An 11,980-nucleotide genomic window follows, 5' to 3' on the forward strand; every position below is an offset into this window, starting at 1 on the left:
CCTACCCTTACGTTACTTACTCGATCAAACCACCTCACACCACACATTGTCCTCAAACATCTCATTTCCAGCACATCCATCCTCCTGCGCACAACACTATCCATAGCCCACGCCTCGCAACCATACAACATTGTTGGAACCACTATTCCTTCAAACATACCCATTTTTGTTTTCCGAGATAATGTTCTCAACTTCCACACATTCTTCAAGGCTCCCAGGATTTTCGCCCCCTCCCCCACCCTATGATCCACTTCTGCTTCCATGGTTCCATCCGCTGCCAGATCCACTCCCAGATATCTAAAACACTTTACTTCCTCCAGTTTTTCTCCATTCAAACTTACCTCCCAATTGACTTGACCCTCAACCCTACTGTACCTAATAACCTTGCTCTTATTCACATTTACTCTTAACTTTCTTCTTTCACACACTTTACCAAACTCAGTCACCAGCTTCTGCAGTTTCTCACATGAATCAGCCACCAGCGCTGTATCATCAGCGAACAACAACTGACTCACTTCCCAAGCTCTCTCATCCCCAACAGACTTCATACTTGCCCCTCTTTCCAAAACTCTTGCATTCACCTCCCTAACATCCCCATCCATAAACAAATTAAACAACCATGGAGACATCACACACCCCTACCGCAAACCTATATTCAGTGAGAACCAATCACTTTCCTCTCTTCCTACACGTACACATGCCTTACATCCTCGATAAAAACTTTTCACTGCTTCTTACAACTTGCCTCCCACACCACATATTCTTAATACCTTCCACAGAGCATCTCTATCAACTCTATCATATGGATCTGGAGATATATATATATATACATATATATATATATATATATATATATATATATATATATATATATATATATATATATATATATATATATATATATATATATTATCCCTGGGGATAGGGGAGAAAGAATACTTCCCACGTATTCCCTGCGTGTCGTAGAAGGCGACTAAAAGGGGAGGGAGCGGGTGGCTGGAAATCCTCCCCTTTCTTGTTTTATTTAATTTTCCAAAAGAAGGAACAGAGAAGGGGGTCAGGTGAGTATATTCCCTCTAAGGCCCAGTTCTATGTTCTTAACGCTACCTTGCTAACGCGGGAAATGGCAAATAGTATGAAAAAAAAAAAACATATATATATATATATATATATATATATATATATATATATATATATATATGTATATATATATATATATATATATATATATATATATATATATATATATATATATATATATATATATATATATATATATATACATATATATATATATATATATATATATATATATATATATATATATATATATATATATATATATATATATTTCTTTTTCTTTTTCAAATTTTTCGTCATTTCCCGCGTTAGCGAGGTAGCGTTAAGAACAGAGAACTGGCCCATTGAGGGAATATCCTCACCTGGCCCGCTTCTCTGTTCCTTCTTTTCGAAAATTTGAAAAGAAATTGAGAATGGAGGATTTCCAGCCCCCCCGCTCCCTCCCCTTTTAGTCGCCTTCTACGACACGCAGCGAATACGTGGGAAGTATTCTTTCTCCCCTATCCCCAGGGACAATATATATATATATATATATATATATATATATATATATATATATATATATATATATATATATATATATATATATATATATATGTGCGTATGTATGTGTATGTGTGTGTATGTGTATATGTATATATATATGTATATTATACCTGGGGATAGGGGTGAAAGAATACTTCCCACGTATTCCTCGCGTGTCGTAGAAAGCGACTAGAGGGGACGGGAGCAGCGGGCCAGAAATCCTCCCCTCCTTGTATTAACTTTCTAAAATGGGAAACAGAAGAATGAGTCACGCGGGGAGTGCTCATCCTCCTCGAAGGCTCAGAGTGGGGTGCCTAAATGTGTGTGGATGTAACCAAGATGTGAAAAAAGGAGAGATAGGTAGTATGTTTGAGGAAAGGAACCTGGATGTCTTGGCTCTGAGTGAAACGAAGCTCAAGGGTATAGGGGAAGAGTGGTTTGGGAATGTCTGGGGAGTAAAGTCAGGGGTTCGTGAGAGGACAAGAGCAAGGGAAGGAGTAGCAATACTCCTGAAACAGGAGTTGTGGGAGTATGTGATAGAGTGTAAGAAAGTAGATTCTCGATTAATATGGGTAAAACTGAAAGTTGATGGAGAGAGGTGGGTGATTATTGGTGCATATGCACCTAGGCATGAGAAGAAAGATCAAGAGAGGCAAGTGTTTGGGAGCAGCTGAATGAGTGTGTTAGTGGTTTTGATGCACGAGACCGGGTCATAGTGATGGGTGATTTGAATGCGAAGGTGAGTAATGTGGCAGTTGAGGGAATAATTGGTATATATGGGGTGTTCAGTGTTGTAAATGGAAATGGTGAAGAGCTTGTAGATTTATGTGCTGAAAAAGGACTGATGATTGGGAATACCTGGTTTAAAAAGCGAGATATACATAAGTATACTTATGTAAGTAGGAGAGATGGCCAGAGAGCGTTATTGGATTACGTGTTAAGTGACAGGCGTGCGAAAGAGAGACTTTTGGATGTTAATGTGCTGAGAGGTGCAACTGGAGGGATGTCTGATCATTATCTTGTGGAGGCTAAGGTGAAGATTTGTATGGGTTTTCAGAAAAGAAGAGTAAATGTTGGGGTGAAGAGGGTGGTGAGAGTAAGTGAGCTTGAGAAGGAGACCTGTGTGAGGAAGTACCAGGAGAGACTGAGTACAGAATGGAAAAAGGTGAGAACAATGGAAGTAAGGGGAGTGGGGGAGGAATGGGATGTATTTAGGGAATCAGTGATGGATTGCGCAAAAGATGCTTGTGGCATGAGAAGAGTGGGAGGTGGGTTGATTAGAAAGGGTAGTGAGTGGTGGGATGAAGAAGTAAGAGTATTAGTGAAAGAGAAGAGAGAGGCATTTAGACGATTTTTGCAGGGAAAAAATGCAATTGAGTGGGAGATGTAGAAAAGAAAGAGACAGGAGGTCAAGAGAAAGGTGCAAGAGGTGAAAAAAAGGGCAAATGAGAGTTGGGGTGAGAGAGTATCATTAAATTTTAGGGAGAATAAAAAGATGTTCTGGAAGGAGGTAAATAAAGTGCGTAAGACAAGGGAGCAAATGGGAACTTCAGTGAAGGGCGCAAATGGGGAGGTGATAACAAGTAGTGGTGATGTGAGAAGGAGATGGAGTGAGTATTTTGAAGGTTTGTTGAATGTGTTTGATGATAGAGTGGCAGATATAGGGTGTTTTGGTCGAGGTGGTGTGCAAAGTGAGAGGGTTAGGGAAAATGATTTGGTAAACAGAGAAGAGGTAGTGAAAGCTTTGCGGAAGATGAAAGCCGGCAAGGCAGCAGGTTTGGATGGTATTGCAGTGGAATTTATTAAAAAAGGGGGTGACTGTATTGTTGACTGGTTGGTAAGGTTATTTAATGTATGTATGACTCATAGTGAGGTGCCTGAGGATTGGCGGAATGCGTGCATAGTGCCATTGTACAAAGGCAAAGGGGATAAGAGTGAGTGCTCAAATTACAGAGGTATAAGTTTGTTGAGTATTCCTGGTAAATTATATGGGAGGGTATTGATTGAGAGGCTGAAGGCATGTACAGAGCATCAGATTGGGGAAGAGCAGTGTGGTTTCAGAAGTGGTAGAGGATGTGTGGATCAGGTGTTTGCTTTGAAGAATGTATGTGAGAAATACTTAGAAAAGCAAATGGATTTGTATGTAGCATTTATGGATCTGGAGAAGGCATATGATAGAGTTGATAGAGATGCTCTGTGGAAGGTATTAAGAATATATGGCGTGGGAGGCAAGTTGTTAGAAGCAGTGAAAAGTTTTTATCGAGGATGTAAGGCATGTGTACGTGTATGAAGAGAGGAAAGTGATTGGTTCTCAGTGAATGTAGGTTTGCGGCAGGGGTGTGTGATGTCTCCATGGTTGTTTAATTTGTTTATGGATGGGGTTGTTAGGGAGGTAAATGCAAGAGTTTTGGAAAGAGGGGCAAGTATGAAGTCTGTTGGGGATGAGAGAGCTTGGGAAGTGAGTCAGTTGTTGTTCGCTGATGATACAGCGCTGGTGGCTGATTCATGTGAGAAACTGCAGAAGCTGGTGACTGAGTTTGGAAAAGTGTGTGGAAGAAGAAAGTTAAGAGTAAATGTGAATAAGAGCAAGGTTATTAGGTACAGTAGGGTTGAGGGTCAAGTCAATTGGGAGGTGAGTTTCAATGGAGAAAAACTGGAGGAAGTGAAGTGTTTTAGATATCTCGGAGTGGATCTGGCAGCGGATGGAACCATGGAAGCGGAAGTGGATCATAGGGTGGGGGAGGGGGCGAAAATCCTGGGGGCCTTGAAGAATGTGAGGAAGTCGAGAACATTATCTCTTAAAGTAAAAATGGGTATGTTTGAAGGAATAGTGGTTCCAACAATGTTGTATGGTTGCGAGGCGTGGGCTATGGATAGAGTCGTGCGCAGGAGGATGGATGTACTGGAAATGAGATGTTTGAGGACAATGTGTGGTGTGAGGTAGTTTGATCGAGTGAGTAACGTATGGGTAAGAGAGATGTGTGGAAATAAAAAGAGCGTGGTTGAGAGAGCAGAAGAGGGTGTTTTGAAGTGGTTTGGGCACATGGAGAGGATGAGTGAGGAAAGATTGACCAAGAGGATATATGTGTCGGAGGTGGAGGGAACAGGGAGAAGAGGGAGACCAAATTGGAGGTGGAAAGATGGAGTGAAAAAGATTTTGTGTGATCGGGGCCTGAACATGCAGGAGGGTGAAAGGAGGGCAAGGAAAAGAGTGAATTGGAGCGATGTGGTATACCGGGGTTGACGTGCTGTCAGTGGATTGAAGCAAGGCATGTGAAGCGTCTGGAGTAAACCATGGAAAGCTGTGTAGGTATGTATATTTGCGTGTGTGGACGTATGTATATACATGTGTATGGGGGGGGGGGGGGGTGGGGCCATTTCTTTCGTCTGTTTCCTTGCGTTACCTCGCAAACGCGGGAGACAGCGACAAAGTATAATAATAATAATAATAATATATATATATATATATATATATATATATATATATATATATATATATATATATATTTATTTTTTTTTTTTTATTTATTATACTTTGTCGCTGTCTCCCGCGTTTGCGAGGTAGCGCAAGGAAACAGACGAAAGAAATGGCCCAACCACGCCCATACACATGTATATACATACGTCCACACAGGCAAATATACATACCTACACAGCTTTCCATGGCTTACGCCAGACGCTTCACATGCCTTGATTCAATCCACTGACAGCACGTCAACCCCGGTATACCATATCGCTCCAATTCACTCTATTCCTTGCCCTCCTTTCACCCTCCTGCATGTTCAGGCCCCGATCACACAAAATCTTTTTCACTCCATCTTTCCACCTCCAATTTGGTCTCCCTCTTCTCCTTGTTCCCTCCACCTCCGACACATATATCCTCTTGGTCAATCTTTCCTCACTCATCCTCTCCATGTGCCCAAACCACTTCAAAACACCCTCTTCTGCTCTCTCAACCACGCTCTTTTTATTTCCACACATCTCTCTTACCCATACGTTACTCACTCGATCAAACCACCTCACACCACACATTGTCCTCAAACATCTCATTTCCAGCACATCCATCCTCCTGCTCACAACTCTATCCATAACCCACGCCTCGCAACCGTACAACATTGTTGGAACCACTATTCCTTCAAACATACCCATTTTTGCTTTCCGAGATAATGTTCTCGACTTCCACACATTTTTCAAGGCCCCCAGAATTTTCGCCCCCTCCCCCACCCAATGATCCACTTCCGCTTCCATGGTTCCATTCGCTGCCAAATCCACTCCCAGATATCTAAAACACTTCACTTCCTCCAGTTTTTCTCCATTCAAACTCACCTCCCAATTGACTTGACCCTCAACCATACTGTACCTAATAACCTTGCTCTTATTCACATTTACTCTTAAATTTTTTCTTCCACACACTTTACCAAACTCAGTCACCAGCTTCTGCAGTTTCTCACATGAATCAGCCACCAGCGATGTATCATCAGCGAACAACAACTGACTCACTTCCCAAGCTCTCTCATCCCCAACAGACTTCATACTTGCCCCTCTTTCCAAAACTCTTGCATTCACCTCCCTAACAACCCCATCCATAAACAAATTAAACAACCATGGAGACATCACACACCCCTGCCGCAAACCTACATTCACTGAGAACCAATCACTTTCCTCTCTTCATACACGTACACATGCCTTACATCCTCGATAAAAACTTTTCACTGCTTCTAACAACTTTCCTCCCACACCATATATTCTTAATACCTTCCACAGAGCATCTCTATCAACTCTATCATATGCCTTCTCCAGATCCATAAATGCTACATACAAATCCATTTGCTTTTCTAAGTATTTCTCACATACATTCTTCAAAGCAAACTCCTGATCCACACATCCTCTACCACTTCTGAAACCACACTGCTCTTCCCCAATCTGATGCTCTGTACATGCCTTCAGCCTCTCAATCAATACCCTCCCATATAATTTACCAGGAATACTCAACACACTTATACCTCTGTAATTTGAGCACTCACTCTTATCCCCTTTGCCTTTGTACAATGGCACTATGCACGCATTCCGCCAATCCTCAGGCACCTCACCATGAGTCATACATACATTAAATAACCTTACCAACCAGTCAACAATACAGTCACCCCCTTTTTTAATAAATTCCACTGCAATACCATCCAAACCTGCTGCCTTGCCGGCTTTCATCTTCCGCAAAGCTTTCACTACCTCTTCTCTGTTTACCAAATCATTTTCCCTAACCCTCTCACTTTGCACACCACCTCGACCAAAACACCCTATATCTGCCACTCTATCATCAAACACATTCAACAAACCTTCAAAATACTCACTCCATCTCCTTCTCACATCACCACTACTTGTTATCACCTCCCCATTTGCGCCCTTCACTGAAGTTCCCATTTGCTCCCTTGTCTTACACACTTTATTTACCTCCTTCCAGAACATCTTTTTATTCTCCCTAAAATTTAATGATACTCTCTCACCCCAACTCTCATTTGCCCTTTTATTCACCTCTTGCACCTTTCTCTTGACCTCCTGTCTCTTTCTTTTATACATCTCCCACTCAATTGCATTTTTTCCCTGCAAAAATCGTCCAAATGCCTCTCTCTTCTCTTTCACTAATACTCTTACTTCTTCATCCCACCACTCACTACCCTTTATAATCAACCCACCTCCCACTCTTCTCATGCCACAAGCATCTTTTGCGCAATCCATCACTGATTCCCTAAATACATCCCATTCCTCCCCCACTCCCCTTACTTCCATTGTTCTCACCTTTTTCCATTATGTACTCAGTCTCTCCTGGTACTTCCTCACACAGGTCTCCTTCCCAAGCTCACTTACTCTCACCACCCTCTTCACCCCAACATTCACTCTTCTTTTCTGAAAACCCATACAAATCTTCACCTTAACCTCCACAAGATAATGATCAGACATCCCTCCAGTTGCACCTCTCAGCACATTAACATCCAAAAGTCTCTCTTTCGCACGCCTGTCAATTAACACGTAATCCAATAACGCTCTCTGGCCATCTCTCCTACTTACATAAGTATGCTTATGTATATCTCGCTTTTTAAACCAGGTATTCCCAATCATCAGTCCTTTTTCAGCACATAAATCTACAAGCTCTTCACCATTTCCATTTACAACACGGAACACCCCATGTATACCAATTATCCCTCAACTGCCACATTACTCACCTTTGCATTCAAATCACCCATCACTATAACCCGGTCTCGTGCATCAAAACCACTAACACACTCATGCAGCTGCTCCCAAAACACTTGCCTCTCTTGATCTTTCTTCTCATAACCAGGTGCATATGCACCAATAATCACCCACCTCTCTCCATCAACTTTCAGTTTTACCCATATTAATCGAGAATTTACTTTCTTACACTCTATCACATACTCCCACAACTCCAGTTTCAGGAGCATTGCTACTCCTTCCCTTGCTCTTGTCCTCTCACCAACCCCTGACTTTACTCCCCAGACATTCCCAAACCACTCTCTATATATATATATATGTAAATATATATATATATATATATATATATATATATATATACATATATATATATATATATATATATATATATATATATATATATATATATATATATATATATATATATATATATATATATATATATATATATATATATATATATATATATATATATATATATATATATATATATATATATATATATATATATATATATATATATATATATATATATATATATATATATATATATATATATATATATATATATATATATATATATATATATATATATTTCTTTTTTTTTTTCTTTTTTTTTTTTTACTTTTGTCGCTGTCTCCCGCGTTTGCGAGGTAGCGCAAGGAAACAGACGAAAGAAATGGCCCAACCCACCCCCATACACATGTATATACATACGTCCACACACGCAAATATACATACCTACACAGCTTTCCATGGTTTATCCCAGACGCTTCACATGCCTTGATTCAATCCACTGACAGCACGTCAACCCCGGTATACCACATCGCTCCAATTCACTCTATTCCTTGCCCTCCTTTCACCCTCCTGCATGTTCAGGCCCCGATCACACAAAATCTTTTTCACTCCATCTTTCCACCTCCAATTTGGTCTCCCTCTTCTCCTCGTTCCCTCCACCTACGACACATATATTCTCTTGGTCAATCTTTCCTCACTCATTCTCTCCATGTGCCCGAACCATTTCAAAACACCCTCTTCTGCTCTCTCAACCACGCTCTTTTTATTTCCAAACATCTCTCTTACCCTTACGTTACTTACTCGGTCAAACCACCTCACACCACACATTGTCCTCAAACATCTCATTTCTAGCACATCCATCCTCCTGCGCACAACTCTATCCATAGCCCACGCCTCGCAACCATACAACATTGTTGGAACCACTATTCCTTCAAACATACCCATTTTTGCTTTCCGAGATAATGTTCTCGACTTCCACACATTCTTCAAGGCTCCCAGAATTTTCGCCCCCTCCCCCACCCTATGATCCACTTCCGCTTCCATGGTGCCATCCGCTGCCAGATCCACTCCTAGATATCTAAAACACTTCACTTCCTCCAGTTTTTCTCCATTCAAACTTACCTCCCAATTGACTTGACCCTTAACCCTACTGTACCTAATATCCTTGTTCTTATTCACATTTACTCTTAACTTTCTTCTTTCATTCACTTTACCAAACTCAGTCACCAGGTTCTGCAGTTTCTCACATGAATCAGCCACCAGCGCTGTATCATCAGCGAACAACAACTGACTCACTTCCCAAGCTCTCTCATCCCCAACAGACTTCATACTTGCCCCTCTTTCCAAAACTCTTGCATTTACCTCCCTGACAACCCCATCCATAAACAAATTAAACAACCATGGAGACATCACACACCCCTGCCGGAAACCTACATTTACTGAGAACCAATCACTTTCCTCTCTTCCTACACGTACACATGCCTTACATCCTCGATAAAAACTTTTCACTGCTTCTAACAACTTGCCTACCACACCATATATTCGTAATTCCTTCCACAGACCATCTCTATCAACTCTATCATATGACTTCTCCAGATCCATATATGCTACATACAAATCCATCTGCTTTTCTAAGTATTTCTCACATACATTCTTCAAAGCAAACACCTGATCCATACATCCCCTAACAATTATGAAACCACACTGCTCTTCCCCAGTCTGATGTTCTGAACATACCTTCACCCTCTCAATCAATACCCTCCCATATGATTTACCAGGAATACTCAACAAACTTATACCTCTGTAATTTGAGCACTCACTCTTATCCCCTTTGCCTTTGTACAATGGCACTATGCACACATTTCGCCAATCCTCAGTCACCTCACCATGAGTCATACATACATTAAATAACCTTACCAACCAGTCAACAATACAGTCACGCCCTTTTTTAATAAATTCCACTGCAATACCATCCAAACCTGCTGCCTTGCCGGCTTTTATCTTCAACAAAGCTTTTACTACCTCTTCTCTGTTCACAAATGTTTTTCCCTAACCCTCTCACTTTGCCCAACACCTCGACCAAAACACCCTATATCTGCCACTCTATCATCATTGCCATTGTACAAAGGCAAAGGGGATAAGAATGAGTGCTCAAATTACAGAGGTATAAGTTTGTTGAGTATTCCTTGTAAATTATATGGGAGGGTATTGATTGAGAGGGTGAAGGCATGTACAGAGTATCAGATTGAGGAAGAGCAGTGTGGTTTCAGAAGTGGTAGAGGATGTGTGGATCAGGTGTTTGCTTTGAAGAATGTATGTGAGAAATACTTAGAAAAGCAAATGGATTTGTATGTATCATTTATGGATCTGGAGAAGGCATATGATAGAGTTGATAGAGATGCTCTGTGGAAGGTATTAACAATATATGGTGTGGGAGGCAAGTTGTTAGAAGCAGTGAAAAGTTTTTTATCGAGGATGTAAGGTTGTGTACGTGTAGGAAGAGAGGAAAGTGATTGGTTCTTAGTGAATGTAGGTTTGCGTCAGGGGTGTGTGATGTCTCCATGGTTGTTTAATTTGTTTATGGATGGGGTTGTTAGGGAGGTGAATGCAAGAGTTTTGGAAAGAGGGGCAAGTATGAAGTCTGTTGGGGATGAGAGAGCTTGGGAAGTGAGTCAGTTGTTGTTCGCTGATGATACAGCGCTGGTGGCTGATTCATGTGAGAAACTGCAGAAGCTGGTGACTGAGTTTGGTAAAGTGTGTGAAAGAAGAAAGTTAAGAGTAAATGTGAATAAGAGCAAGGTTATTAGGTACAATAGGGTTGAGGGTCAAGTCAATTGGGAGGTGAGTTTGAATAGAGAAAAACTGGAGGAAGTGAAGTGTTTTAGATATCTGGTAGTGGATCTGGCAGCGGATGGATCCATGGAAGCGGAAGTGGATCATAGGGTGGGGGAGGGGGCGAAAATTCTGGGAGCCTTGAAGAATGTGTGGAAGTCGAGAACATTATCTCGGAAAGCAAAAATGGGTATGTTTGAAGGAATAGTGGTTCCAACAATGTTGTGTGGTTGCGAGGCGTGGGCTATGGATAGAGTGGTGCGTAGGAGGATGGATGTGCTGGAAATAAGATGTTTGAGGACAATGTGTGGTGTGAGGTGGTTTGATCGAGTAAGTTACGTAAGGGTAAGTGAGATGTGTGGAAATAAAAAGAGCGTGGTTGAGAGAGCAGAAGAGGGTGTTTTGAAATGGTTTGGGCACCTGGAGAGAATGAGTGAGGAAAGATTGACCAAGAGGATATATGTTTCGGAGGTAGAGGGAACGAGGAGAAGAGGGAGACCAAATTGGAGGTGGAAAGATGGAGTGAAGAAGATTTTGTGTGATCGGGGCCTAAACATGCAGGAGGGTGAAAGGAGGGCAAGGAATAGAGTGAATTGGAGCGATGTGGTATACCGGGGTTGACGTGCTGTCAGTGGATTGAATCAGGGCATGTGATGCGTCTGGGGTAAACCATGGAAAGCTGTGAAGGTATGATATTTGCGTGTGTGGACGTATGTATATACATGTGTATGGGGGTGGGTTGGGCCATTTCTTTCGTCTGTTTCCTTGCGCTACCTCGCAAACGCGGGAGACAGCGACAAAGCAAAAAAAAAAAAAATATATATATATATATATATATATATACATATATCATACAAAGCTCCATCAGCCAGGATCGAACCTGGGACCAGTTGTGCAAGAGGCAGGCATGCTAACCGCTAGGCTAAGGGACTGTATAATAAGAAACAACTATTCGAAATACTAAGTACTCGAATACTTAGTATTTCGAATAGTTGTTTCATATTATACAGTCCCTTAGCCT

This window comes from Panulirus ornatus, chromosome 46, assembly GCF_036320965.1.
Source record: "Panulirus ornatus isolate Po-2019 chromosome 46, ASM3632096v1, whole genome shotgun sequence".
NCBI classification, from domain to species: domain Eukaryota; kingdom Metazoa; phylum Arthropoda; class Malacostraca; order Decapoda; family Palinuridae; genus Panulirus; species Panulirus ornatus.